This window comes from Hyla sarda, chromosome 1 (genome assembly GCF_029499605.1).
Source record: "Hyla sarda isolate aHylSar1 chromosome 1, aHylSar1.hap1, whole genome shotgun sequence".
Lineage (NCBI taxonomy): Eukaryota > Metazoa > Chordata > Amphibia > Anura > Hylidae > Hyla > Hyla sarda.
Window position 1 is genome coordinate 182,727,368 of NC_079189.1, and position 27,804 is coordinate 182,755,171.

At 39.8% G+C, this 27,804-nt stretch overlaps 1 long non-coding RNA gene across 1 annotated transcript in view; it reads right to left on the reverse strand.

Annotated features, from left to right (window-relative positions):
- LOC130303366 (uncharacterized) overlaps positions 1-27,413 on the reverse strand; it is a 32,878-nt gene extending 5,465 nt beyond the window's left edge. Inside the window, exons 1-2 of the long non-coding RNA XR_008853453.1 lie at positions 27,348-27,413; positions 7,960-8,141 (exon numbers count right to left, since the gene is read on the reverse strand). This is a non-coding gene — a long non-coding RNA (uncharacterized LOC130303366). The remainder of the gene's footprint in view (positions 1-7,959; positions 8,142-27,347) is intronic.
- Positions 27,414-27,804: the final 391 nt, after the last annotated feature.

A 27,804-nucleotide genomic window follows, 5' to 3' on the forward strand; every position in this document is an offset into this window, starting at 1 on the left:
CATTATTTTCCAGAATAAATAATAAGGCATCTGATACGAAATTAATGAATGGAGGAGACTTGTTTTTATAGGATAACATCTCTCTGACAGCCTGTACACCCGCAACATGTGGGATGTGAGTGTACAGGCTCTCACCATCAATGGAAGTCAATCTGTACCCGGGCTGTCAGTCAAATTCGGCTAGTACTGAGATCAAATCACCAGGATCTCTTAAATAAGATGGAACCTATTTTAACAATGGGGAAATTAACCAGTCAATGAAAGATGATAAATATTCAGTAGGGGATCCAATTCCCGCAACTATCCCGGGGGGTTGTGTGACCGTCTTATGAATTTTCGGGAGTATGTACCACTTAGGTTTTTTATTTGTTTTTTGGAATTAAGCTCTCAGCTCTTTTTTGGGAGATTATACCTTTTTCAGTTTATGATCTTAATAAAAACTTTAATTTATCCATAATCTTAGGTATGGGATTTGACTTCAATTTTTCGTACAAAACTATATTCCCTAGCTGGTTGTTCACTTCAGTGTCGTGGTCTTTTTTTACTCCAAACGACTATTGCACCGCCCTTGTCCGCTTTTGTGATAACAATATTTTCATCTTCTCCCAGTTTTTTTAAAGCATTTTTTTCCTCATTGGATATATTATTTATTACCTTCGGGTAGATGAGTGCTTTAACATATTTTTCCACTGTTTTTATAAAGATGTCAATATTACTACCAGGGGACAAGGGTGGGCAAAAAGTCGATGGATTACCTCCCTGAAAATATATATCATTATTTTCATTAGTGTCATTAACCTCTACTTCGGCACGTTCCATAAGTGACAAAAGACCTTCTATGTCTATCTGATCAAATTCTTTGGGAATAAAAAATCCCAAAGGTCCTCTGCTACATGGGGAATCACCTTCTGTTTTTAATTGTTCTTTATTAGATTTCACCTGTGTGAAAAAAAAAATTAGAATTATTTTACGTGTCCCCTTATACAAATCTTCTTGGAACCCGATGTAATTAAAGTCCTCGCTAAGTCCGAAATGTAGTCCTCGATTCAAAACTGTCAACTCCACATCAGGCAAAGGAGTGTCAGTGAGATTAACTACAACATTTTCATTTTTCATTTTCTCCAAGTCACGGTTTTTTTCCGAGGTGTGCGCCTTCTTGTTTTTATTTTTGTTTCTCCCTCTGCCTCGTCTTTTTCTTCTCCTAAAGGGATCGCTACAGATATAGGTTTTTTTTCCATTGAGGTTGTAGGTTGTTCATCCGATAAACTACTATCAGATTCGGTGGTCATAAAATCAGTAGATTTTTAAATTTTTCTTTTCTGTTCTTGCATTTTCTTATGTTTGAATCCCAAAGGGTTATAAAAATGCTTTAAAAAAACTGGGAGAAGATGAAAATATTGTTATTGCAAAAGCGGACAAGGGCGGTGCAATAGTCGTTTGGAGTAAAAAAGACCACGACACTGAAGTGAACAACTAGCTAGGGAATATAGTTTTGTACGAAAAATTGAAGTTAAATCCCATACCTAAGATTATGGATAAATTAAAGTTTTTATTAAGATCATACACTGAAAAAGGTATAATCTCCCAAAAAAGAGCTGAGAGTTTAATTCCAAAAAAAACCTAAAAATCTAAGTGGTACATACTCCCGAAAATTCATAAGACGGTCACACAACCCCCAGGATGTCCCATAGTTGCGGGAATTGGATCCCCTACTGAATATTTATCATGTTTCATTGATTGGTTAATTTCCCCGTTGTTAAATCGGTTCCATCTTATTTAAGAGATACTGGTGATTTGATCTCAGTACTAGCCGAATTTGACTGGCAGCCCGGGTACAGATTGACTTCCATTGATGTTGAGAGCCTGTACACTAGCATCCCACATGGTGCGGGTGTACAGGCTGTCAGAGAGATTTTATCCTATACAAACAAGTCTCCTCCATTCATTGATTTCATATCTGATGCCTTATTATTTATTCTGGAAAATAATGTTTTCGAACACGGCGGGGAATGGTATAGACAATTGTCTGGTACAGCAATGGACATGCCCACATCTTGCTCATATGCTAATTTATTCCTCGCCGTGTTTGAAAGAAATTTTATATTTACATCCAAAAATCCTTTTATAGGCAAAATTTAATTATTTTTAAGATTTGTTGACGATTTATTTATAGTATGGGATGGTGACCAAACTGAGTTTAATAATTTTGTAGAACATCTTAATAACATTAATGATGTCAATATGAGATTTACCTCTCTGTGTGGGGGTGACCATTTAGATTTTTTGGATGTAGCAATAGATATAAGAGATAATACCATTGTAACCTCCAGTTACAGGAAAGAGATCTCCAGAAATTCCATACTACATCTTAACTCGTCCCATCCCATTCCCGTCAAAAAAAGGATCCCATTCAGCCAAATGCTCCGTTTAAAAAGGGTTAGCAACAATGAAGATACACACCAGAAACAAACTGATGAACTTCAAACAAGACTACTTCAGAGAGGGTATCCAAAAAAAAGTTGTAGAGGAAGCAAGAAAGAAAGTGGATAAAATCCCAAGGAGAGAATTATTAAAAAATAATAATAAAAATAATAAAAGGAATAAAAGAAGTGACAGATTCATTTTCTCATTTAATAATACCCCTTTAAATAATATCATAAAGAATGCAATTCATAATAATTGGTATATCTTACAAAGAGATGATGATATAAAAGAGGCAGTTTTAAATAAACCAATTATTACATACAGAAAAAATATAACAATTGGGGGATACATAAAACAACAAAAAAAAAAGGATATTAGAACAAAATAAAAAAGATTGGATTTCGGGTTCCAGACCGAAGGGCAATTTTAAATGTGGATCTTGCTCTTTCTGTAAATTAAATGCATGCGCTAAAGATATCTGTTTAGGAGGGCATAATATTAAGATTGAAGATTTTATCACATGCAGGTCTACACATACTGTATATGTCTTAGTATGCAACTGTCACTTATTCTATGTAGGTAAAACAAAAAGACCCTTATTTCACAGAATCTGTGAGCACGTTCGGTCCATAAAGACCGGTATAGGCGCCACCCGATTCATTACCCATATTAGAGAATGCCACGAAGGTAAGGGTGACGCTTTTCAATTTACCGCACTTGAAAGGATTGAACGTGCAAACGACGGTGTGAATAAGGATCTATGCCTACTAAAAAGAGAAGCTAGGTGGATATTGCGGCTTGAGGCCATGGGGCCCCTTGGCCTCAATGACCTTTACGAAATGAATGCACTATTGTAACTTTCCCCCGCTGCTTATATTTTGTTTTTAAGGTATGTTTTAGTATATGGTCTCTGTCCCCTTTAAGTAGCTATAGTTTACACCGTCTCCATGGCTACCAGGTGGAGCATATATACGTACCTGGGAACGTGATGATGCAGAGAGCCAGTCGAAGCGATATCAGCGAGAAACGGCACCGTAGCCCTGCTTTCTATGTTTGTCCGTCCTGCTGCAGCAATGATGTCCGTATGCTGTATTTTATCAAGTGATGAATAAAGAATTTTGAATACAGTCCGGGAGCGGTGAGTGCCCTATTTCTTTCCTTTCCCACATTTCAGTTTTAAACAATGTTTCTGTAACGCCGAGCGCTCCGGGTCCCTCTCCTCCCCCGGAGCGCTCGCGATGTTTATCTCCTGTTCGCAGCGCCCCGGTCAGACTCGCTGACCGGGAGCGCTGCTTTGATTCCCCTGGCGGGGATATGATCCGCGCGGCGAGACGTGCCTGCCCGCGGGTCGAATCCCGTTCTGCTCACCTGCCCCGTCCTCCTTCGGCTCCGTCCGCTCTCTTGGGCGCGCGCGCGCCGGCTCTATGAAATTTAAAGGGCCAGTGCACCACTAATTGGTGCCTGGCCCAATCAGTGTATTACCACCAAACACTACATAAACCCACTTCCCCTTCCTGTCCTCGCCGGATCTTGTTGCCCTAGTGCCTTGAGAAAGCGTTTTGTGTGTATCCCAAGCCTGTGTATCCAGACCCTTTGCCGTTGCCCCGACTACGAACCATTGCCGCCTGCCTTGACCTCTTGCTATGTCCAACCTTGCCTTCGCCTTGTCCTCCCCACTATCGGGGGATACGAACTGGGAGTTACCGCCGCAGCAAATCCATCCCGCCTTGCGGCGGGCTCTGGTGAAAACCAGTAACTTCTTTAAACCGGTCCCCTGGTACGGCCCACGCCATCGCCTCACTGACACAGAGGATCCACTACCCGTATCCTACCTGCTTACCAGACCGGTTCCTGACAGTTTCTAATACCTTCACTAGCGATATCCCGCCTTGGCATGCAATAGGATGAGTGGCAGTTGGACCAAGAAAGACATCGACGCAGGAACGGAGATACAGGGAAACCGGGGGAGCTGAGGCAAGTGAATCTGGTCCATTATTTTATTTGCAGACAACGCGAGCATTATATAAAAAAAGGGTTGTATGTGACACTTCTACTTTAACCGTTTATTACACATCTTAATCTCCTGGTGTATCTTAGTCCCCTAAGAGTGATTCCTCTTCCTTAACACATTTTCCTATTTCTTTTGCGCTGCCAATCAGATCTATAGCCCAGGCTATTTAGGCTGATGCGGTTCCCCAGTTATCCTCTAACTTCTCCTTCAACTCTCACTTTCAATATCACAAGTGATACAATAAATTAAGCCCAAAAATCCTGTTAGATAACCCTTATTCGTCTTAAGCTCGATATAAACCAGGGAGTGATCCGAAATATTCCTGAGTATTTAATCTCTCCCACTCTGTTTAAGAGACTCTCACTACAAAGAACCACCTCAATTCTCGATAACATATCAAATGTTCATCGACAGTCCTCACCCAATCTGCGAGGATCTACAGAGAAGAATGGCAGAAAATCCACAAATCCAGGTGTACAAACCTTGTGTCATCATCACCAAGAATACTGGAGGCTATAATTCCTGCCAAAGGGGCTTCAATTAAGTACTAAGCAAAGGGTTTTTTTCTTTTTAATAAACTAGCACAGATTTTTACCATTCAATTTTCTCTTTGTCATTATGAGGTACTAAATGCATTGTATATATTCATTGATATAAAGGGAAGATTGTAATTATTTGTAATTATTAAGAGTAACAATAGCTTATTTTACATGATATTAACCTATTGCTATAGAGGGCAATGACGAGTCCTGATGTTCTTGGAAACTACATATTCTGCGGTAGAAGTTTCAATAGCAAATCTAGTACTGAGACATATGGGAGCCTTAGTCAAATTGTGGTTTTTCCCTCACATATTTGCTTTGATATTTAATTGAATACATTTACTAAGCCAAAGTATATGAACAGTCAACTACTGTTGACTACCCATGGCTGTGCTTAAAAGAGAATATGTGTTACTTGCATAGGTTTTCAGTCCCAAATTAAAGGTAATGAAATATGCTTGTAAAGTACCACAATGTTAACTCTTTGAGGACCAAGGGATGTATTTGTCCCATGTTTTTAATTGCCTGTATCAGGCAATTAAAAACATGGGACAAATACATCCCTTGGTCCTCAAAGGGTTAACAAGTTAAAGCAAGACTATTTACAGCTTAAAGCCTATTTACAGCTATTTAGCCAAAAATTATTGTAGAAATGTGCCTCCTTATGTAATTTTAAAATGCTATATTTCTATTCATCTAAATGAGAACATTGTGAAAGTGGTAGAAGGGTAAATAAAATGTCATTAATAGGCCTAAAAACATCAGCGGAAACTTCTCAAGCTGTCTCATGGTAAGATTCTCTTTGTTGCCCATAGTAGCCAATCACAGCTTAACCCCTTAAGGACCAAGGGCGTACAGGTACGCCCTTGGCCCTGCTCTCCTGATATCACGGCGGGCCCGGCGTCATAGTGAAGCCGGGACACGCCTCTAATAGCGCGCAGCGCCGATCGCGGCGCCGCGCGCTATTAATCCCTTAGGCCGCGCGCTCAGAGCTGAGCGGCGCGGCTAAAAGTGAAAGTGAAAGTGGCCGGCTAGCTCAGTCGGGCTGTTCGGGATAGCCGCGGCTAATCGCGGCATCCCAAACAGCTGACAGGACAGCGGGAGGGCCCCTACCTGCCTCCTCGCTGTCCGATCGCCGAATGACTGCTCAGTGCCTGAGATCCAGGCCTGAGCAGTCATGCGGCAGAATCGTTGATCACTGGTTTCTTATGAGAAAACAGTGATCAATGATGAAGATCAGTGTGTGCAGTGTTATAGGTCCCTATGGGACCTATAACACTGCAAAAAAAAAGTGGAAAAAAAAGTGAATAAAGATCATTTAACTCCTCCCCTATTAAAAGTTTGAATCCCCCCCCTTTTCCAATAAAAAAAAAAAAACACAGTGTAAATAAAAATAAAAATAAACATATATGGTATCACCGCGTGCAGAAATGTCCGATTTATAAAAATATATCATTAATTAAACTGCTCGGTCAATGGCGTGCGCGCAAAAAAAATTCCAAAGTCCAAAATAGTGCATTTTTGGTCACTTTTTATATCATTTAAAAATGAATAAAAAGCGATCAATAAGTCCTATCAATGTAAAAATGGTACCGTTAAAAACTTCAGCTCACGGCGCAAAAAATGAGCCCTCATACCACCCCATACACGGAAAAATAAAAAAGTTATAGGGGTCAAAAGATGACAATTTTAAACGTATTAATTTTCCTGCATGTAGTTATGATTTTTTCTAGAAGTCCGACAAAATCAAACCTATATAAGTAGGGTATCATTTTAATCGTATGGATCTACAGAATAAAGATAAGGTGTAATTTTTACCAAAAAATGTACTATGTAGAAACGGAAGCCCCCAAAAGTTACAAAACGGCGTTTTTTTTTTCAATTTTGTCGCACAATGATTTTTTTTTCCATTTCACCGTAGATTTTTGGCCAAAATGACTGACAAAGTACATTACAAAGTAGAATTGGTGGCACAAAAAATAAGCCATCATATGGATTTTTAGGTGCAAAATTGAAAGAGTTATGATTTTTTAAAGGCAAGGAGCAAAAAACGAAAATGCAAAAACGGAAAAACCCCCGCTCCTTAAGGGGTTAAGGATGCAGCTAATTTTTTATTTTACATTTAATTTTTTTTCTCCTCACCTTTAAAAGCCATGGCCCAATTATTCATCTACCCAAAAAGGAAAAAAAAAAAGAAAAATGATTCCACAAATTTGCAATAATTTGGGGTTTGTTTCTACAGAATAAATGTTGTTATCTTAAAGGGATACTCCTGTGAAAAACATTTTTTTTTAAATCAACTGGTTCCAGAACGTTAAACAGATTTGTAAATAACTTCTATTCAAATCTTAATCCTTCCAGTACTTATGAGCTGCTGTATGCTCCACAAGAAGTTCCTTTCTTTTTATGTTTTCTTTCTGTCTGACCACAGTGCTCTCTGCTGACTCCTCTGTCCGTATCAGGAACTGTCCAGAGTACAAGCAAATCCCCATAGAAAAACCTATCCTGCTCTGAACAGTTCCTGACATGGACAGAAGTGTCAGCAGAGAGCACTGTGGTCAGACAGAATGGAAATTCAAAAAGAAAAGAACTTCCTCTGTAGTATACAGCAGCTAATAAGTACTGGCAGGAGTAAGATTTTTAAATAGAAGAAATTTACTAATCTGTTTAACGTTCTGGCACCAGTTTATTTGTAAAAAATTGTTTTCTACCGGAGTAGCCCTGGATGCAACAAATTTTTACATTTAAATTTTTACTCCTCACATTTGAAAGCCATGGACCAATTATCCATCTACGCAAAAAAAATAAAAAAAAATATTCCACACATTTGCAAACATTGGGGGTTCGTTTATACAAAATAAATATCTTATCTTAATTCTATAGATCAATAGAATTACATTGATACACAATTTTTTATTTTTTTAAAATAACATAAGTATGTTTAAATCCAAAGGTGAAGAAAGAAAAAGAAAGGCGACTCACCGCTGAGGGAAGTTTCTTTATTTCTTCATGTGCAGGTAAAATCACAGGACATCAAGCCACTGATCGCACGGACACCAGTGTGTTTTGCCGGGTGCCAATTGTTTCGCGCAAAAATGCACTTCCACAGACCCTCCCTTTCCTGCTCAGGTGCGACACCTAAATACACCTATTCCTGGTGACGTCTGGAGCAGGGCGGGGATAACAGGCAGAGGTTTAAAATATACAAAATGTCACATACATTTAAAACCAAACACAATTAAAGGAACATAGCCATATCAATACGGTCATTAAGACCAACTGCCTCCTGTGCATTAGTCCTCAGGATCCAGCAGGCCTTAATTTCCCGGAGTACTTTCTCTGAATCTGACCCATTTTGGCAGGTTACTGTTTTCAGACCCATAAACCGCAATGCGGACGCATCACCATTGTGTGCTGTCTGCATATGCTCAATCAACCTGATCTTATGGACCATACATGTTCACGGAATCTTGTGTTAAGTGCCCGTTAAGTTAAGTATGTTTAAAATTATCGTATTCTGGCCTCATTTTTGTTTAGCTGGGTTGTTTTGATCGCTTTTTATTAATTGTTTTCTGATATATGAAGTGCAATGCAATATACGTTTTTTTTCCCGAATGCGGCAACACTAAACAGGTTTATTATTTATTTTTCTGTCTCCAATTTTTTACTTCAAAATTGCGAAGGGGGGGGGATGATTTATATTTTAATTAGGGGAGGGGCTTAGTTATATTTTTAATCACTTTTATTTTTATTATTTTATTCACACTTTTTAAGTCTCCATAGGGGACTATTATTAGTAGCCATTCAATTGCTAGTATTATTCAGTGGTATGCCATACCAAGACACTGATCAGTAGTATCAGAGCTCTCCTTGTACATTCTGTTTAAGACCCAACCCTGTTGAGAAGATCCAAAATGACCGGCACACAAGTAAGCAGAAGCCTTTCAACTGAAATTTCAACTGATCAGAACTACCACACTGCACTGTAGAGGTCCTGATCAGACCCCCGAACCCACTGGCAATGTCATGATTAGCAATGATCAAGAAAGGTATCTGAAGGGTGAAGTGCTAGGGTGCACCACTAATGCAGGACATCAGCAATTAGGCTGATGTCCTGCATTAGTGGTGCACCCTAGCTGCTTAAAGCTTGCTTCATATTCCCTGATGACACATGTGCTGCATATATAGATATATATGACATGCATCGCTAAGGTTTTATCCCCTTCTCACCACAATCAACAACCATAAGAGAACTTATTTTTGTGAATCAATATGTACTTTTTAATGGCAGTCTTAATTTTACCATATAATGTATTAAAAATAAATATATAACAAAAATAACAAAAAATATATATATTTGGTGGCTTTAATAAAGCTCCATTGGGGAGCTGAGGCGTTGCTTTAAATTTTGACATGAAGAAATACATTTTTACACTTTTTTTTTTTAATTTTGGAGTGCTGCAAAATTGTTTTCTATTACATGGACTTTGATCGAGTCGGGGCGCTGGCACCGGGCATCTAATGGTGAAGTAGTGCTGCATTGTTTTTGAATATATATTTGGTGGTGAATAAAAAAGGAGTGGCAACAGGTTTTGTGCCTGGAAAGTGAAAAAGCTATTGTTTTTTACAAGCTGTGAAAACTGATTCCCCTTTTGAGGCATAGCAATATGATTGGTATCCTAGAAAGTGTAAAAGAAATAACACAAGACCCTCTATGTACAGCTTTTTTTTACAATTGGTGGAAAACAAAAAACTGTCACACTAAACACTTAATTAAAACATATTTTGCACTGTCAGAACAGATGCAGAACACTCTCTGCAGTGCTGCTTTACTACAATAATTTATTTTGTGTGATACTTCTGTGTTATTTACTGCTTAGTGTCCCTCACAGAGATCTTCACCTAACACCTGCTTTATTAAAATGGTTGCTTAAGCTGTGTGCATAGATTTCTATAATGGATGTAACAGAACCCTATACTGCCTCCTGATTGGCTCAGAGAGCTGTTTAAAAGGTATAATGGAATGCCCTTAAGGTCAGATGATCCTTCCATCTTCTCCTTTCTGCCTTGTGCCTGATGTTATTTTAGCAGCTTTTGCCAAACTGAATAGCCCAAATTTCAAGCTGAACCGAACTTTGGTTCTATTGGTTCGATTTGCTAACCTCTAATTCTAATCTAAAAACATTTAAATTTTTTTCATCTATAGAGTGATTTGAGGGCTCATAAACTGTAGTTTTGATTGCTTCCTTTGTGTTTTTCGATTACATATGCTTCAAATGTGAGGAAAGGTTTAACCCATCAGTTAATATTTACAGTCTTTTGTGCAAAGGAACAGTGGAGCTATTGCCCATAGCAACCTACCAGATATTCTTAGATGCTTTTTTTTAAACCCTTAAGGACTTTTTTCATTTTTTTTTTTTACCTTTAAAAAATCATAACCTTTTAAATTTTCCACCTAAAAATTCATATGATAGCTTTTTTTGCACCAACAATTCTAGTTTGTAATGAAATCAGTCATTTTACCCAAAAATCTATGGCAAAACAAAAAAAATCATTGTGCGACAAAATTGAAAACAAAAACAACAAAAAAAACGCCATTTTGTAAATTTTGGGGACTTCCATTTCTAAGCAGTGCATTTTTCGGTAAAAATGACATCTTATCTTTATTCTGTAGGTCCATATGGTTAAAATGATACCCTACTTATATAGGTTAGATTTTGTCTTACTCCTGGAAAAAATCATAACTACATGCAGGAAAATGTATACTTTAAAAAATGTCCTATTCTGACCCCTATAACTTTTTTTATTTTTCCACATATGGGAATGTGTGAGGGCACATTTTTTGTGCCACAATCTGAAGTTTTTATCGGTACCATTTTTGTTTTGATCGGACATTTTGATCACTTTTTATTAATTTTTTCATGGTATAAAAAGTGACCAAAAATACTCTATTTTGGACTTTGGAATTTTTTTACGTGTACGCCATTGACCGTGCAGTTTAATTAACAATATATTTTTATAGTTCAGACATTCATGCACGCGGCGATACCACATATGTTTATATTTGTTTACATAGTTTTTTTTTTTATGGGAAAAGGTGGGGGGGATTCAGACTTTTATTAGGGAAGGGGTTAAATCACATTTACTAACACTTTATTTCCTGAAGGGTTAATACCGGGCATCACCATGATCGGTGTTGTCCATTATTAGCTGCAGGTCCCAGCCGTTGATGGCCGCCGGGACCGACCCGAAATGATGCGGGGTTAAATTAATTTTGGAATTTGATTAGTTGCTATATGCAACTGCTCCACTGTTCCTTTAATAAGTTTTTTTTTTATTTATTTTTTTACATCATTTTATTGAATTTTCAATATATATAAAGTAAAACAGTCTCTGGCATTCTCCCAGAATAGGTATACAAATACTGTACATACAATAGAAAAATATCAAACATTGAAACTCGTAAAAGGCATACAGTAATAATATCATGTACTATTACATATCATAACAAAATTCACTTACTCTCCCACTCCCCATCCCAAAACAGCAATACCCTAAAGAGCAAATGTAAATATATATATATATATATTGTCCATTGTAGCTATAACTGCCCTAGTGGTACCTCATATAAAGGCTTCAGCCTACAATAATTCCGCAGATTTGAAGACAACAAAGTAAACAAAATTATATAGGGAGGTGCGATCCCTGCACTGAAAGCACATGCCTCCCACCACTATCATTCGAAGATTTACATTATCATGTTTCTATATATGTATATATTATTATGTATATGAATGTATATTAACTCATTAAGTGTATCTCGGTCCATTCTCATGATCTATACACAAGGTGTATGTTTTTAATATCACATATCGCACTTTAGGACAGTCTATGACGTCCCTATAGAATATAATGCACTTGCACTTTTTATTTTCGCTTGATAATTGAAATTTGCACTAATTACTTTTAATATTGATGTAATGATTTGTCACTGTATGGGGCTGTTCCCCTATATATACCCTGTTGGTTCACTATTGACTTGCTTGAGAATGGTGTTGTGAGGACACCGAAACGTTGTCATGGAATGAATCACCTTTTTATTTGAATAAGCCTGTGTGTTGCGGTCGCCTTATTGTGGATATATATATATATATGTAGCTATAACTGCCCGCGTGGTACCTCATATAAAGGCTTCAGCCTACAATATTTCCGCAGATTTGAAGACGCCGAAGTAAACAAAATTATATAGGAAGGTGCGATCCCTGCACTCAAAGCACATGCCTCCCACCACTATCATTTGAAGATTTACATTATCCTGGGAACTGAAGGTGACCTAAAGAGCCTGCCAGGCTCCTCGTTAGATACCAGGTAGTATCTTGAAAGGAAGTTACCACCTGAGATATTTCCTCGTCAGTTCATGGAACATGAAGGTTTTCCACTTCTTAAAAACATATATTTTTTCAAAGATTGGAGGACTTTAGATAGTGGGGACCAACCAATGGGATAATAGACAACGCTTAGTTACCAGAAGAAAAGTATGGAGTAATAATGTAACAGTCATGCCGTCTGGCTCAATGTGTAACAAAAGAAAATGAGCATCAAAAGGCAGAGAAACACCTAGTTTGTCATGAAACAAAGTCAGAAGTTCCCTCCAGAACCTTTCCATCCGTTGGTACGACACTAAGCCATGTAGCAAGTCTGTTTTACAGGCCTCACAATTGGGACAGTGTTTTATACGATCAGGATGATCAGGAGTGCGGGGAAATGAAAAAACGTATTTGGCATGGTGGAGTATCTTATATTGTCTTTCCCTTTCCAGGTCTCATTAACCACTGCTTTCCTGACTTTAGCCCAACCAATTAGTACAGATATTGTTAAATCAGAAGTCCCCAATTTACCCAGTATGTGAACAAAGATGCCACCAGGTCACCTCCCCGCCTCTTAACATGACTATATAAGTATAATAGGGAATGGCATGGAGCATCGGATAACACAAAAGTATGAAAAGATGTTCTTGCCCACTCCCTCGTCAGATCAGTAAGACGAGGCTTAAGAAACCCCATCAATAGTGAGTAGGAGAGCAAGTGACTGGACCCTAGAAAATATTTACTGCATAGTTCCATAAAAGGAAGGTATCTTGTTTCAGTATCATGAAACAAGGAACCAACTGTGTTTATCCCTGCCGGTTTCTAGCTGTCATATAATAAATTTTCATGGCCCTGTGGCAACTCGGGGTGTGACTATAAGGGCATGTGTTTGCTAAGAAGGACGGGGAGTTGCATGACCAGTCTACACAACTTCCACGCCGCAGCTGTGTCTTTTAGGAGAGGATTCCTTTTGAGAGCACATGGTGTGGCCCCATACAATGTGTGAAGAAGAGCGCTTAAAGTCCATGGGTGGACTAAGCTGGATTCCGGGGAATAATTAGAGTAATAATTACCCTCGTGTAGCCAATCCACACTGTATCTATAGAGACATGCTAAATTATAATGGCGTATATCCGGAAAGCCTACTCCACCCTTTTCTTTAGGTAATATCAATTTTTTCAGAGCTATGCGAGGGCGCTTGTTGGCCCAAATAAATTTGGTAAAAGTTGAAGCTAGACTGGTAATATCCGAGAGCTTCAATAGAACTGGGATTTTCTGTGATGGCTATAACAATTTAGAGAAGCTAAGCAGCTTTATTAAATGACATCTGGCCAACAGTGGTAAAGGCAAGGATACCCAACACTTCAGTCCCAAATATATTTTCTGAAATATAGGAGGGAAGTTAAGTGTGTAAAGAGAGTGGGCAGTTGGGCCGATCCATATGCCTAAATATTTCAGAGAGTGTCATGTCACTTTCACAGGTGAAGATAGATCAGCAATAGATAAGGCACACTCTGGAGGAGAAAGGTCCAACAGTACACTCTTTTCTATATTGACCCGAAATCCCAAGGTTAGCAAAAAATCTCATAGGTAGTCTAGCTAGGTCAGCGGTCAGGTCACTTAAAGGGGTTATCCAGAAAAAAAAAATGTTTCTAATATATCAACTGGCTCCAGAAAGTTAAACAGATTTGAGAATTACTTCTATTAAAAAATTGTAATCCTTTCAGTACTTATGAGCTGCTGAAGTTGAGTTGTTCTTTTCTGTCTAAGTGCTCTCTGATGACTCCTGTCTCGGGAACTGTCCAGAGTAGAAGCAAATCCCCATAGCAAACCTTTTCTACTCTGGGCAGTTCCTGAGACAAGCAGAGATGTCAGCAGAGAGCACTGTTGCCAGATAGAAAAGAACAACTCAACTTCAGCAGCTGATAATTGTTGGAAGGATTAAAATTTTTTAATAGAAGTAATTTACAAATCTGGAGCCAATTGATATATATAAAAAAAAGTTTTATCCTGGAATACTCCTTTAAGAAAAAAAGAGGGTCGTCAGCAAATAATGTGTGGGACACCCTTGTGCCTCCCACCGATATTCCTCGAATATCTGGAGATGTAGATAAGAAACAGGAAAGGGGCTCAATGGCAAGGTTGAAGAGTAAGGGCAATAACGGCTACCCTTGATGTCTGCCTTTTTGTGGGGAGAAGCTGTCAGACAAGAACCCTGGAGTATGTATCCTGGCAAGGGGCGTGAAGTACAGGGCATGTAAGTATTGCAAAAAATGGCCCTAAAAATGCATCCGTTGCATCTGGAGATGTAGATAAGAAACAGGAAAGGGGCTCAATGGCAAGGTTGAAGAGTAAGGGCAATAACGGCTACCCTTGATGTCTGCCTTTTTGTGGGGAGAAGCTGTCAGACAAGAACCCTGGAGTATGTATCCTGGCAAGGGGCGTGAAGTACAGGGCATGTAAGTATTGCAAAAAATGGCCCTAAAAATGCATCCGTTGGAGCCCGCTCCACAGCCAATCCCAGGAGACGTTATTGAATGCCTTTTCAGCATCTATGGACAAGATTGCGTCAGTGTTATGGAGATGGGGTCTTAACTTGATATCAGCCAAGACTGCGTTTACCCTACGTATTTTAGCCACCACTGATCTGCCCTTGACAAAGCCTACCTGCAAGGGGAAATCAAACAGGGTAAAATAGTCTAGAGTCTATCCGCCATTATCCTGGAGATAAGTTTTAGATCTATATTAATTAGGGAGATAGGTCTATATCCATCTGGACTCAACAAGTCTTTCCCAGGTTTTGGGAGAACCTTAATATAGGCAGTATTCATAGAGCCTTGTATGATTGCCCCCTGAAGGTAAGAATTGAAAAGATCTAAGAGGACCGGGGCTGTTTCTTGCCGGAGAATCTTGTAAAAATCTCCAGTAAAGTCATCCGGCTGCAGGGCTTTATCAGAGTTTATGGACTTCACCACCCAATCTAACTCCTTCCTGGTAACAGGCGCATTTGGGAGAGTTAGTTCCTCAGGGTTCAGGGCCAGGAGGTCAACACTCGACAGCCAGTCTCGGGAAGGACATAAGGGGGAGTCAGGTGAGGAGTAAATGGCCCAAAAAGGGCTCTGTAATGTCATATTTACAGTCTTTGGGTTTCTATATGAAGCACCCCCAGAATCTCTAAGAGCAATTATAGGGGTTGATGCTATACCTCCCTTAACATATCTTGCAAGTAGTCTCCCAGGTTTAATCCCAAAACGGAACAGGGTTGCTTTGAAATGGGAATGGTTAAGGTCATCCCTACGGGCTAGCCACATATCAGAGGAAAATACAAGCCTGTTTATTGGCTTCGGTTGGGGTAGACAAAAAGGCTGTATATGCTTTTTGTAATATATATATATATATATATATATATATATATATATATACATATAGTATATAATACTAAACTCTTTAAGCTGAGAGGCTATCTGCTTCTTTAGTGCAAAAGTATGCCCCAGGATCCTGCCCGTAAAAATGCTTTTGCTGCATCCCAGCATAACTGGGGTGTGGACAAATGATTTGTATTGTCCCCTAAAAACTCCAACCACCAACCTTTCAATAAAATTTTTCGTCCCTCACCAGTCCCCTCGGGAAGCGCCATATGAAGTCGGTTCCTTTAGGTACTGTGCCAAAAAAGTCTAAAACCAGGGGAGCATGGTCAGATATAACTAGATCAGCCAAGTGGACCTATCTAATCCTGAAGAGCAGCCCATCTGGAACAAAACTATAGTCCAATCGTGACCATGAATCGTGGGCATGAGAATAATGACTACATTCTCTGACGTCCGGGTGAGAAGCCCTCCAGGACTTAACCAATCCCACCTGAGTCGCCCACTGATGTAGCAACAGGTCATAGGGTAGGGGGTTAGGATTAGTGTTGCTCGCGAATATTCGCAATTCGAATATTATTCGCGAATATCGCATATTCGCGAATTCGCGAATTTCGCGAATATAGCGCAATATATTCGTAATTACGAATATTCGTTTTTTTTTTTTTTTTTTTTTCTTCACAGTACACATCACAGTGATCACCCCTCTCTGCTTCCAGCTTGTGTGGTGTAAAGAAGGCTGTAATACTACTGTGTGAGACTGGTGCGCGAAAATTCGCATATGCGAAAATTAGCATATACTAATTTTCGCATATGCGAATTTCCGCGTATGATAATTTTGTGTATGTTAATTTTCACATATGTTAATTTTCGCATACGCGAATGTTCGCATGTGCGAAAATAAAACTTGCATATAACGAATATGCGAATATTCGCGAATATATGACGAATATTCGTCCATATATTCGCGAATATTCGCGAATTCGAATTTGGCCTATGCCGCTCAACACTAGTTAGGATAATCTATTACTGCGTCTGCCCTCCAGAGTTTGCATCACAGCATTGAAGTCCCCTGCTACAATCTTACGGGGTGTAGAGGATAATAGAACAGTTCGAGTCAGGGAGTTTAAAACTGAACCGTAATCCCCATTCGGGCCATACACATTACATAATTCTAGCTCTTCAGATGCAGTCTTAATATGTACATAACAAAGTCATCCCTCCTTATCATGCTGGAGAGACAATAACTCGTAAGAAAAAGCTTTGTGGAAAGGAATGAGCACCCCAGCCTTACGGTCAATTGAGGGAGAGCCTATCACCCTGCCAAACCACCACTTCCTCATTCGGAAATAGTCCTCTTCCACCGTGCAGTTTAATTAATGATGTATTTTTATAGTTTAGACATTTACGCACGTGGTGATACCACATATGTTTATTTTTATTATGGTTACATATTTTTTATATGGAATTTGGGAAAGGGGGGGGGTGACTAAAAGTTTTAATAAGGAAGGAGTTAATGGGTTAACTTTTTTTTTACACTTCAGTCATTAGATTCCTCATACAGATCAATGTGGTTTCATAGAACAGCATAGGAGGAGAAGTAAGCCCTCTGGCTACCTCAACAGTGTATCGCTCCCGTGCGATCACGCTGTGGGGAGGGGGGGGGGGGGGAAATGGACTTCCTTTATTCCACACTATGAGGTAGTGTTCCTAACAAATCAATAAGTTGCAACCTAAAGCATCCTCAGTTTTGCATGGGGAAATGAGAAGGCTGCATACAAAAACATAAAAGGAGCTGGAGGAAAAGCCGCCAGCCTGCTAAAAAAAGTGAAAGCTGACTTTTGCCTGCCATACTGAACCTACTACCGCAGCTCATGTCAGTGATATAGTCATGAGCGGCATTGGCCACATTCGAATTTGCGATATTTTGCGAATATATAGACAAATATTCATCCTATATTCGCAAATTTTGCGTATTCGTTATAGTTGCATATGCGAATATTCGCATATGTGAATATTTGCATATTCGCGTATTAGAGGAAGAAAACAGTGAGGGGGTGGGCAACTTTACTATTGGTTACTAGGGATGTTGTTGATAACCTCTGACAAGTGTTTTTGCATCATTCTAATTGGCCCACAAGTGAAAAGAAGGAATATGCAAATATTCACATATGTGAATATGCGCATATGCGGAAAACGAATATTCACAGTTTCGAATATATAGCGAATATATTTGCAATATTCTCGAATTTGCGAATTTGCAATATTCGCGATAAAAATTTGAAATGCGAATATTTGCGCCCAACACTAGTGAAGAACAATTAGCAACATAAATGTAGGTGTGAGCAACGGCAAGTATACTAATAAGTATATAAGTATACTAATAGTATATAAGTATGCTAATAAAATGACTAGTAAGAGGAATATAGTTGAGAACTGCATTAATAAGAAGGAGGTTCCGTGAGGAATAAGGCAAAGTTTCAAATAAACAATAGTTGAACATATAAAGCGAGCATCGCAATGTAGAGTCAACATTAGGGTGAACGCATAGCTGATTAACCCTTTAACGACGCAGGACATAAATGTATGGGGACTATTAAAGTGTAAAAATAAAAGTAAAAATTTGAAAAAACTCCTCCCCCAATAAAATCGTAAATTGTCCCATTTTCCCTTTTTCACCCCCCAAAAAGTGTAAAAAAATAAATAAAATTATATACATATTTGGTATTGTCGTGTGCATAAATATCCAAACTATTAAAATATTATGTTAATGATACCGTACGGTGAATGGCGGGAACGGTAAAAAAAAAAAAAAAAAATCCCAAATTGCTGGTTTTTTTATAACATTTTATTCCAAGAAAAATAAAAAAAAAAATTGGTTAAAAGTTTTATATAGGCAAATATGGTATCAACAAAATGTACAGATCATGGCACAAAAAATGAGCCCTCATACCGCCGCTTATATGGAAAAATGAAAAAGTTATAGGTCTTCAAAATTGGGGGATTTTAAACGTACACATTTTTTTTTTTAAGTTTGCGATTATTGTTTTTAAGCAGTATGTTATCATGGGTATCAATATAATCATATTGACCCAAAGAATAAAGAACACGTAATTTTTGCCGTAAATTGTACGGTGTGAAAACGAAACCTTCCAAAATTTGCAAAATTGCGGTTTTCTTTTTAATTTCCCCACACGAATAGTATTTTTTGGTTGCGCCATGCATTTTATGGCAAAGTGAGCGATGGCATTACCACGGACAACTGATTGCGCAAAAAACAAACCCTCATACTAGTCTGTGGATGAAAATATAAAATAGTTATGATTTTTTGAAGGTAAGGAAGAAAAAACGAAAACATAAAAATAAAATAGTCCTTAAGGCCCAAATGGGCTAAGTCCTTAAGGAGTTAATAAAGCATCCGTGTCAGGGAGGTAATGGTAAAGGCAAATAGAAGAAAACATCCTCCATAATCAACATTAACGTTCCTGGAGACCACCACTGGTGCAATCAACGTCCGCCTTAGGGAAAATGTCCTCCTAGGTAGATAACTGGTCCGGTAGTGACGATCATGGCGTTGATCTCTCGGGGCCATGAACCTTGGATCATCAGATGCGGACGGGGAGGCTTGTACTCGCACCGGAACAGTGCCCTGATCAGGGGATGTATCCAGATGATCTGGAGGTCAGGATCCGGGCGATCTTTGTGAAGCAGAGCGAGGCTGTATCAGATCTCGTAAGGAAGTCTCGGCCTATTCAGGTGTGAGATAGGTAGAGGTAGTGCCATTATTGGAGAACACCTTCAAGATAGCTGGGAATAGGAGCGCAAAGCAGATCCCTTGTCTATGTAAGGTGGTCCAGACCGGGGTGAATAGTTTCCCTTTTTTTGCAATGTCCACTGAAAAGTCACTGAATAAAAGCAGTCTTGCCCCCTCAAAAATAAGATCTTCCTGGTGGCTTCTGAAATTTCTTAGTATGGCCACCTTGTCAGTAAAATCTAAATATTTCACTATGATATGCCTAGGTCTGCCCCAGTTAGCAAGTCCTGGGGGGGGTCTGAGGCTTCAGGAGCCACTCTAAGATCAGGTCCGATATGGTGGGCCCGTTCGACCTTACAGAAATGTCTCAGTCCCAGCAGCTCAGGCAGTATTGATTCACAGAAGCGAAGCAGCATCTTACCCGGGACCAACACAGACATCCGTACGACCTGGAGGTTGTTCCTCCTTGATTGATTCTCGAGATCTTCCACTTTCTCTCTTAGGCGTCAGAATTCATTTTACACCATAGAAACCCGGGTTGGGGCAGAATCAGATGTAGCTTCCACTTCCTCAAAGCGATCCTCCATAGCTGTCAGTCTGGCATCGTGCTGTGTCACAGTTTGTTGCAGGTTCCCCATAGTGGAGTGTACGGTAGCTGCTAGCGTTTCCTGCACTTTGGGGGCTATGCGCTTTGATACCTCAGCTGCTAGGTGGGCGTAGTCAATGCCCGACATGTCCGGAGCTCCATCTTCTTCTTCATGGTCAGTTTTGGAAGGTATAGGAGAAGACACCCTGTCGGAGGCAGGAGAGGCCACCATGTTGGCTGTGATGCTGCAGCCTAAGGTAGTCTTCTTTTGCCCTTCCACGCTGAATTGCGGCCTGTTCTAGGCAGGTATCGCTCCATACACTGCCTCTGTATCCGGAGGAGCTTTGAAGCACAGGTAGGCATATGGTGCACCCTCACAGAATGGTATAAGAACCGGAAGTCCCTTTAACCCCTTTAGGACTGTTTTTTTTTCGGTTTTTGCACTTTTGTTTTTTCCTTCTAACCTTTTAAAAATCAGAACCCTTTCAATTTTGCACCTAAAAATCCATATGATGGCTTATTTTTTTGCGCCACCAATTCTACTTTGCAGTGACATCAGTCATTTTACCCAAAAATCTACAGCGAAACGGAAAAAAAAAACATTATGCGACGAAATTGAAGAAAAAACCACAATTTTGGGGGCTTCCGTTTCTATGCAGTACATTTTTCAATAAAAATGACACCTGATCTTTATTCTGTAGGTCCATACGATTAAAATGATACCCTACTTATATCGGTTTGATTTTGTCGTACTTCTGGAAAAAATCATAACTACATGCACTGAAATTTATACGTTTAAAATTGTCATCTTCTGACCCCTATAACTTTTTTTATTTTTCTGCGTATGGGGTGGTATGAGGGCTAATTTTTTGTGCTGTGATATGCCGTTTTTAGCGGTACCATTTTTGTATTGATCAGACTTTTTAATCACTTTTTATAAATTTTTTCATGAAATAAAAAGCGAACAAAGATATGTTATTTTGGACTTTGGAATTTTTTTGCGCATACGCTATTGACCGTGCAGTTTAATTAATGATATATTTTTATAGTTCGGACATTTATGCACGCGGTGATACCACATATGTTTATATTTATTTTTATTTACATAGCTTTGCAGTGATCAGTGTTATCAGTGCTTTGCAGTGATCAGTGTTATCAGCGGTCGATTGCTCAAGCCTGCATCTCAGGCTTGGAGCAATCAATCGCCGAAGGGACACGCCGGAGGCAGGTAAGAGGACCTCTGTTCATGTCCCAGCTGATCGGGACACCGCATTTTCACTGCGGTGGTCCCGATCAGCCCCACTAAGCAGCCGGGCTGCTTTCACTTTCGTTTTAGACGCCGCGTTCAACTTTGAACACGGCGTCTAAAGGGTTAATAGCGCGCAGCACCGCGATCACTGCCACGCGCTATTAGCCCCATCCCCCCTTCAGATACATGCCGGGACTGACCCGATATGACGCGGGGTCACCGGGAGCCGGCCAACTTTGAACGCGGCGTCTAAAGGGTTAATAGCGCGCGGCACCGCGATAGCTGCCACGCGCTATTAGCCCCGGGTCCCGGCTTCAGACACATTCCAGGACCGACCCGATATGACGCGGAGTCACCCCGTGACCCTGCGTTATATCGCGGGAGCCGGCCAAGGATATAAATATACGTCCTTGGTAGTTAAGGGGTTAATAAGGTTTGATGAATGCGCAAACATTTTGGTTGATTCCATTCATTCAGGATAAAATATAAGCAACAAGGCAAATAGTCTTGTGTAAAAAGGTCCTGGTTACATATTCACTGAAAAATTTGAACATATGGATAGTTGTTTTACTGTACTTCCTTTCTTTTCAATTTCCCACCACAAACAATATTATTTTGGTTGGACCATACATTTTATGCTAAAATGGCAAAGTACAATTTTGTCTGAGCATGCTGAGTGCTAGTTTTGCAATAGCTTCAGGTACACTGGTTGGGAAACACTGATTTAGATAAACTGCAATGTAAATAATACCTGCAAAGGAAAGGGGACCCAGGGTGGGATTGGGGATTTGTAGGTGACTGATCTAATTAATAATGAGGACCTCATTTTCCACTATAAAGAAGTGAACTTTATATTAGTTGTTCATGATGGATTGCTGAAAGTTGCTTAATTGTACCCCTTTCTAAGTAATGTTACACCCCACTATATATAGTGTTTCCCTACTTTAAACTTTGCTGTTGTGCTGAGTGTAGTTGACAAGTAAATACCTTGCAGTGGCAGCACAGGGAACATTTCATTAAGCTGGCGTTTCCCTGGTCTAATACCTGTAACGGGACACCTAAGGATAGCTGGAGTTCAAACCTAGGACACAGATGAATATTACTTTTAGAAAAGGGAACAGCAAATTGGCCACTATTTATTTAACTGAATAATTTCAGTCTCTTCTCAGAAATTACCGAAAAACAACAGAAAGAAAATGTAACTTCACATTGAGTGGGCATTATCTTTGCCTCTTTCTATACTGTATGTATTCTCTGGGAGAAAGTTTATCATCCAGATCCAGTATTTACAGTATATTTGAAGGGGTACTCCGCAGCTCAGCATTTGGAACCTGTGCCGGAAGCTCGTGACATCATATCCACGCCCCCTCATGATGTCACGCCCCGCCGCTTCAATGCAAGTCTATGGAAATGGCCGTTATGCCCCCTCTCATAGACTTGCATTGAGGGGGTGTGATGTCATGAGGGGGGGGGGGGGCTATGAAGTCACAAGCTCCTGGTGCCAGCTCGGAACAGTTTGTACCAAACGCTGAGCAGTGGTGTAGCCCTTTAAGTTTTTAAACATTAATTTGCGCCTTAAATACATTGTCATTAGAACATAAATAATGAATATGTGTGAAAAGGTTCACAACTTCTGTGAAGGATTGGTGGAATTTCACTTTAAACAGAATGGGCCTCATTTACTAAGAGTGCCGGGTTTTTACTAGTAGGAAAAGTAGTTTCAGACTTGCAGGATTCCTCTCTATTTACTATTGGAACAAGTCGGGAACATTTTCTGACCTGCTTTTTCTAGGTGGATATTTCCAGTCATTTATTCACAGGATTCTCTGTGAATTCAATAGTAAATCGGTCGTGTTGTGAAACCACGCCCCTTTAGGGTCGATCACACCCCCTGTGTGCCAGACCACGCCCCCTTTTGGCTTTTCACAGTTCAATGTCAGGTTTGTCGGATTTTCCAGGTGCACACTGTCGCACACTGGCGCAGACATGTCTCAGACACTCTGCGCCAAAATAACCAGACAAAAACTGGTCGGTTTCAGCTTAGTAAATGAGGCCTAATGTGTCTATAAAAAATTACCCATAGTTAAAATCAAGTTTTTTGTTAACCATATTTTTAAAGAATATTTGGTCACTAGGGCTAAAACTGAGCTGAGACTTTATGTTCTGTATCATCAGAGACTGCTCTGTATCATCACGGACCACAGTACAATGAAAGGTGACACTAGTATAATGATAACACTGAATCCATCACAGCAGAGCTCAGCATTCCCCTCCCTGTAGAATGTCCTTTGAAGAGTTCACAGAGAATGCCCAGAAGCTTCTTCAATTCATCTGAACTGGACAGCTTTAGTCTATTGTCTGTGCCCATTGGTCCTGCAGTAAAGCATATCTCTAAATGCTGTTAAAAACAGCTCAAGCAAAGATAGCTTCCCCCATTATCACGTATAACAAAGGAAATGAAAAAAAAAAAAAAAACACAATCAGAAAAAAGGAACTGATTAGAAAAAAATAACATGTTTTAGTATCTGTCTCTAATCAGGTCTAATCAGGAAAGAATATATGTGATGCATTCCCTTTAATGCAAGGTAATTGCATATATAGAACAGTTTTTTGTAAATTGTTCTGAATAAGTATAATCCAGCTCTACCATCTGCAGCCAGTACTGAATGTCAGTATAACACTAACAGTTGTACTATACTGAAATAGAGATGTACTGCAGTATACACTGCTCAAAAAAATTAAGGGAACACTTAAAGGGGTATTCCAGGGAAAAAAAAATGTTTAGATCAACTGGCTCCAGAAAGTTAAACAGATTTGTAAATGACTTCTATTAAAAAATCTTAATCCTTCCAATAATTATTAGCTGCTGAAGTTGAGTTGTTCTTTTCTGTCTAAGTGCTCTCTGATGACACGTGACACGGAGCTGTCCAACGTAGAAGCAAATTCCCGTAGCAAACCTATTCTGCTCTGTGCAGTTTGTATGGGATTTGCTTCTACTCTGGACAGCTCCGGAGACACGTGTCATCAGAGAGAACTTAGACAGAAAAGAACAATTCAACTTCAGCAGTTCATAAGTACTGAAAGGATTAAGATTTTTTAATAGAAGTAATTTACAAATCTGTTTAACTTTCTGGAGCCAGTTGATGTATAAAAAAAGTTTTTAACCTGGATAACCCCTTTAAACAACATAATGCAAGTCAATCACACTTCTGTGAAATCACACTGTCCACTCAGAAAGCAACACTTATTGACAATCAATTTCACATGCTGATGTGCAAATGGAACAGACAGCAGGTGGAAATTATAGGCAATTAGCAAGACACCCCCAATAAATAAGTGGTCTGCAGGTGGTGACCACAGACCACTTCTCAGTTCCTATGCTTCCTGACTGATGTTTTGGTCACTTTTGAATGCTGGTGGTGCTTTCACTCTAGTGGTAGCATGAGACGGAGTCTTCAACCCACACAAGTGGCTCAGGTAGTGCAGCTCATCCAGAATAGCACATCAATGTGAGCTGGGGCAAGAAGGTTTGCTTTGTCTGTCAGTATAGTGTCCAGAGCATGTAGGCGCTACCAGGAGACAGGCCAGTTAATCAGGAGACGTGGATGAGGCCGTAGGAGGACAACAACTCAGCAGCAGGACCGTAACCTCGACCTTTGTGCAAGGAGGAGGAGGAGGAACACTGCCAGAGCCCTGCAAAATGACCTCCAGCAGGCCACAAATGTGCATGTGTCCACCCAAACGGTCAGAAACAGACTCCATGAGGGTGGTATGAGGGTCCGACCTCCACAGGTGGAGGTTGTGCTTACAACAATGCTAGACCTCATGTGGTTGGAGTGTGTCAGCAGTTCCTGCAAGAGGAAGGCATTGATGTTATGGACTGGCCCGCCCGTTCCCCAGACTTGAATCCGATTGAGCACATCTGGGATATCATGTCTCGCTCCACCCACCAACGCCTCGTTGCACCACAGACTGTCCAGGTCTGGGAAGAGATACCTTAGGAGACCATCCACCACCTCATCAGGAGCATGCCCAGGCTTTGTAGGGAGGTCATAAGGGCATGAGGAGGCCACACACAGTACTGAGCTTCATTTTGGCTTGTTTTAAGGACATTACATCCTTGACAACGTATACTATAAAAATATGTTGTTATTTATCTTGTACGGTGAACACCACCAAAAAATAAATAAAAAATAAATAAAAACATCATGCCAGAATTGTAAATTTTGGTTAACTTGCCCTTAAAAAAAAAATAAAAAATTATAAAAAAAAACATTATTAAAATGATCCCTCATGCAGCCTAAAAATAAAAAAATATATGGATGTCCAAATATGGCAAAACAATTTTTTTTTCGTTTTTTTTCCCTTTTTTTTTTTTTTTTTTTTTTTTTTTAAAAGAAGAAAACCACAAAAAAAACTACATAAATTGGTTATCGCCATAATTGTACCAACATGCAGAGCAATGATAATGTGATTATTCCCGCACGGTGAACACCTTAAAAAAAAATTATATATACATTTATTACTCAATACTTATTATTTATTTTGTAGGTAGATTCACACTGGTCTTTTTTTTTCCACATCACACTCCTTTTTTTTTTCCTTCCCCCCTCCCCATTTCCTTTATGTTTTATTCACACTACTGTGTTTGTGAAACATACACTCTTTTCCCCATACTAGATAGTATTTTGCCCACACTCTATATGCCCTTACAGACTTCATTCACCTTGTTACTATTTGACCGCCAGCGGAGACAAATTTGCGAGCTAAGTGCCTCACTATTTCATAGTTTCACATTTGCATCTATTACACCATAGCTGTATAGCTCTCCATGTTTTAACTGCATATTCATGTTTCACCTATATCTTTGTGCTAGCAGTGTGCTGCTGCATTCTTTTGTTGCTGTATATCTAGCCTAGTAGCGTGCACCTGTAGACCAGGTCCATATAATAGTTTGGTATCAACTAAAGTGCTGGCTAACTTATTCTTTGTCTGTATTGCACATACAGGGAAGTGGCTACCTGCATGTTGGCCTTGCACCCCACCCACCTCTATCAGGTGTGTATATAAGGTGTCTTGGATGTTCCAGACCCTGCCATGCTTACTGAACTGTTCACACAGAGACATATTCACAGTGTAGGGTCCGTACCAATGAGGCCACCTTATCGCGGTGGGACGGTCCAAGCTATTTGACCGCCGGCGGAGACAAATTTGCGAGCTAAGTGCCTCACTATATCATAGTTTCACATTTGCATCTATTACACCATAGCTGTATAGCTCTCCATGTTTTAACTGCATATTCATGTTTCACCTATATCTTTGTGCTGGCAGTGTGCTGCTGCATTCTTTTGTTGCTGTATATCTAGCCTAGTAGCGTGCACCTGTAGGCCAGGTCCATATAATAGTTTGATATCAACTAAAGTGCTGGCTAACTTATTCTTTGTCTGTATTGCACATACAGGGGAGTGGCTACCTCCATGTTGGCCTTGCACCCCACCCACCTCTATCAGGTGTGTATATAAGGTGTCTTGGATGTTCCAGACCCTGCCATGCTTACTGAACTGTTCACACAGAGGCATATTCACAGTGTAGGGTCCGTCCCAATGAGGCCACCTTATTGCGGTGGGACGGTCCAAGCTATTTGACCGCCGGTGGAGACAAATTTGCGAGCTAAGTGCCTCACTATTTCATAGTTTCACATTTGCATCTATTACACCATAGCTGTATAGCTCTCCATGTTTTAACTGCATATTCATGTTTCACCTATATCTTTGTGCTTGCAGTGTGCTGCTGCGTTCTTTTGTTGATATATATATATATATATATATATATATATATATATTTATTACTCAATACTTATTATTTATTTTTTAGGTAGATTCACACTGGTCTTTTTTTTCCACATCACACTCCTTTTTTTTTCCTTCCCCCCCCCCCCCATTTCCTTTATGTTTTATTCACACTACTGTGTTTGTGAAACATACACTCTTTTTCCCATACTAGATAGTATTTTGCCCACACTCTATATGCCCTTACAGACTTCATTCACCTTGTTGCGCCTGTGCATACATATTCAAACACTTCACAACATCCCTAGGCTCGGGAGTTCCGATCACGTGCCATGATGACGTTGTTCGTTGGACACGTGACCGGACTCCGTACCCGGGTATGATTCCATTGCTTCACATGCATCTAAGGTGGGGGAGTCTCTGTGCGTCTCCAGGCCCTGGTCATGTGTCCTGATGATGTCACTTGCAGGTCATGTGACTGGGTCCTGTGACCTAAGACGCGCCCTCCTATTGGCTCAATCTCCCTCGCATACACGGAAGTACTGTTCTCAATATACCACGAGTTTGACATGGCGTGGGTTCTTATTTACCTACACAGGCTGATCAGCCCTAACGCCGCGGTTCCTTCCCGCCCTGTAAGTTGATTATTTACTAATGTCAGCTGACGCAATTATAATTTATTTCTGTTTTTATCTGCACTTTCACAGTGGGGGATTT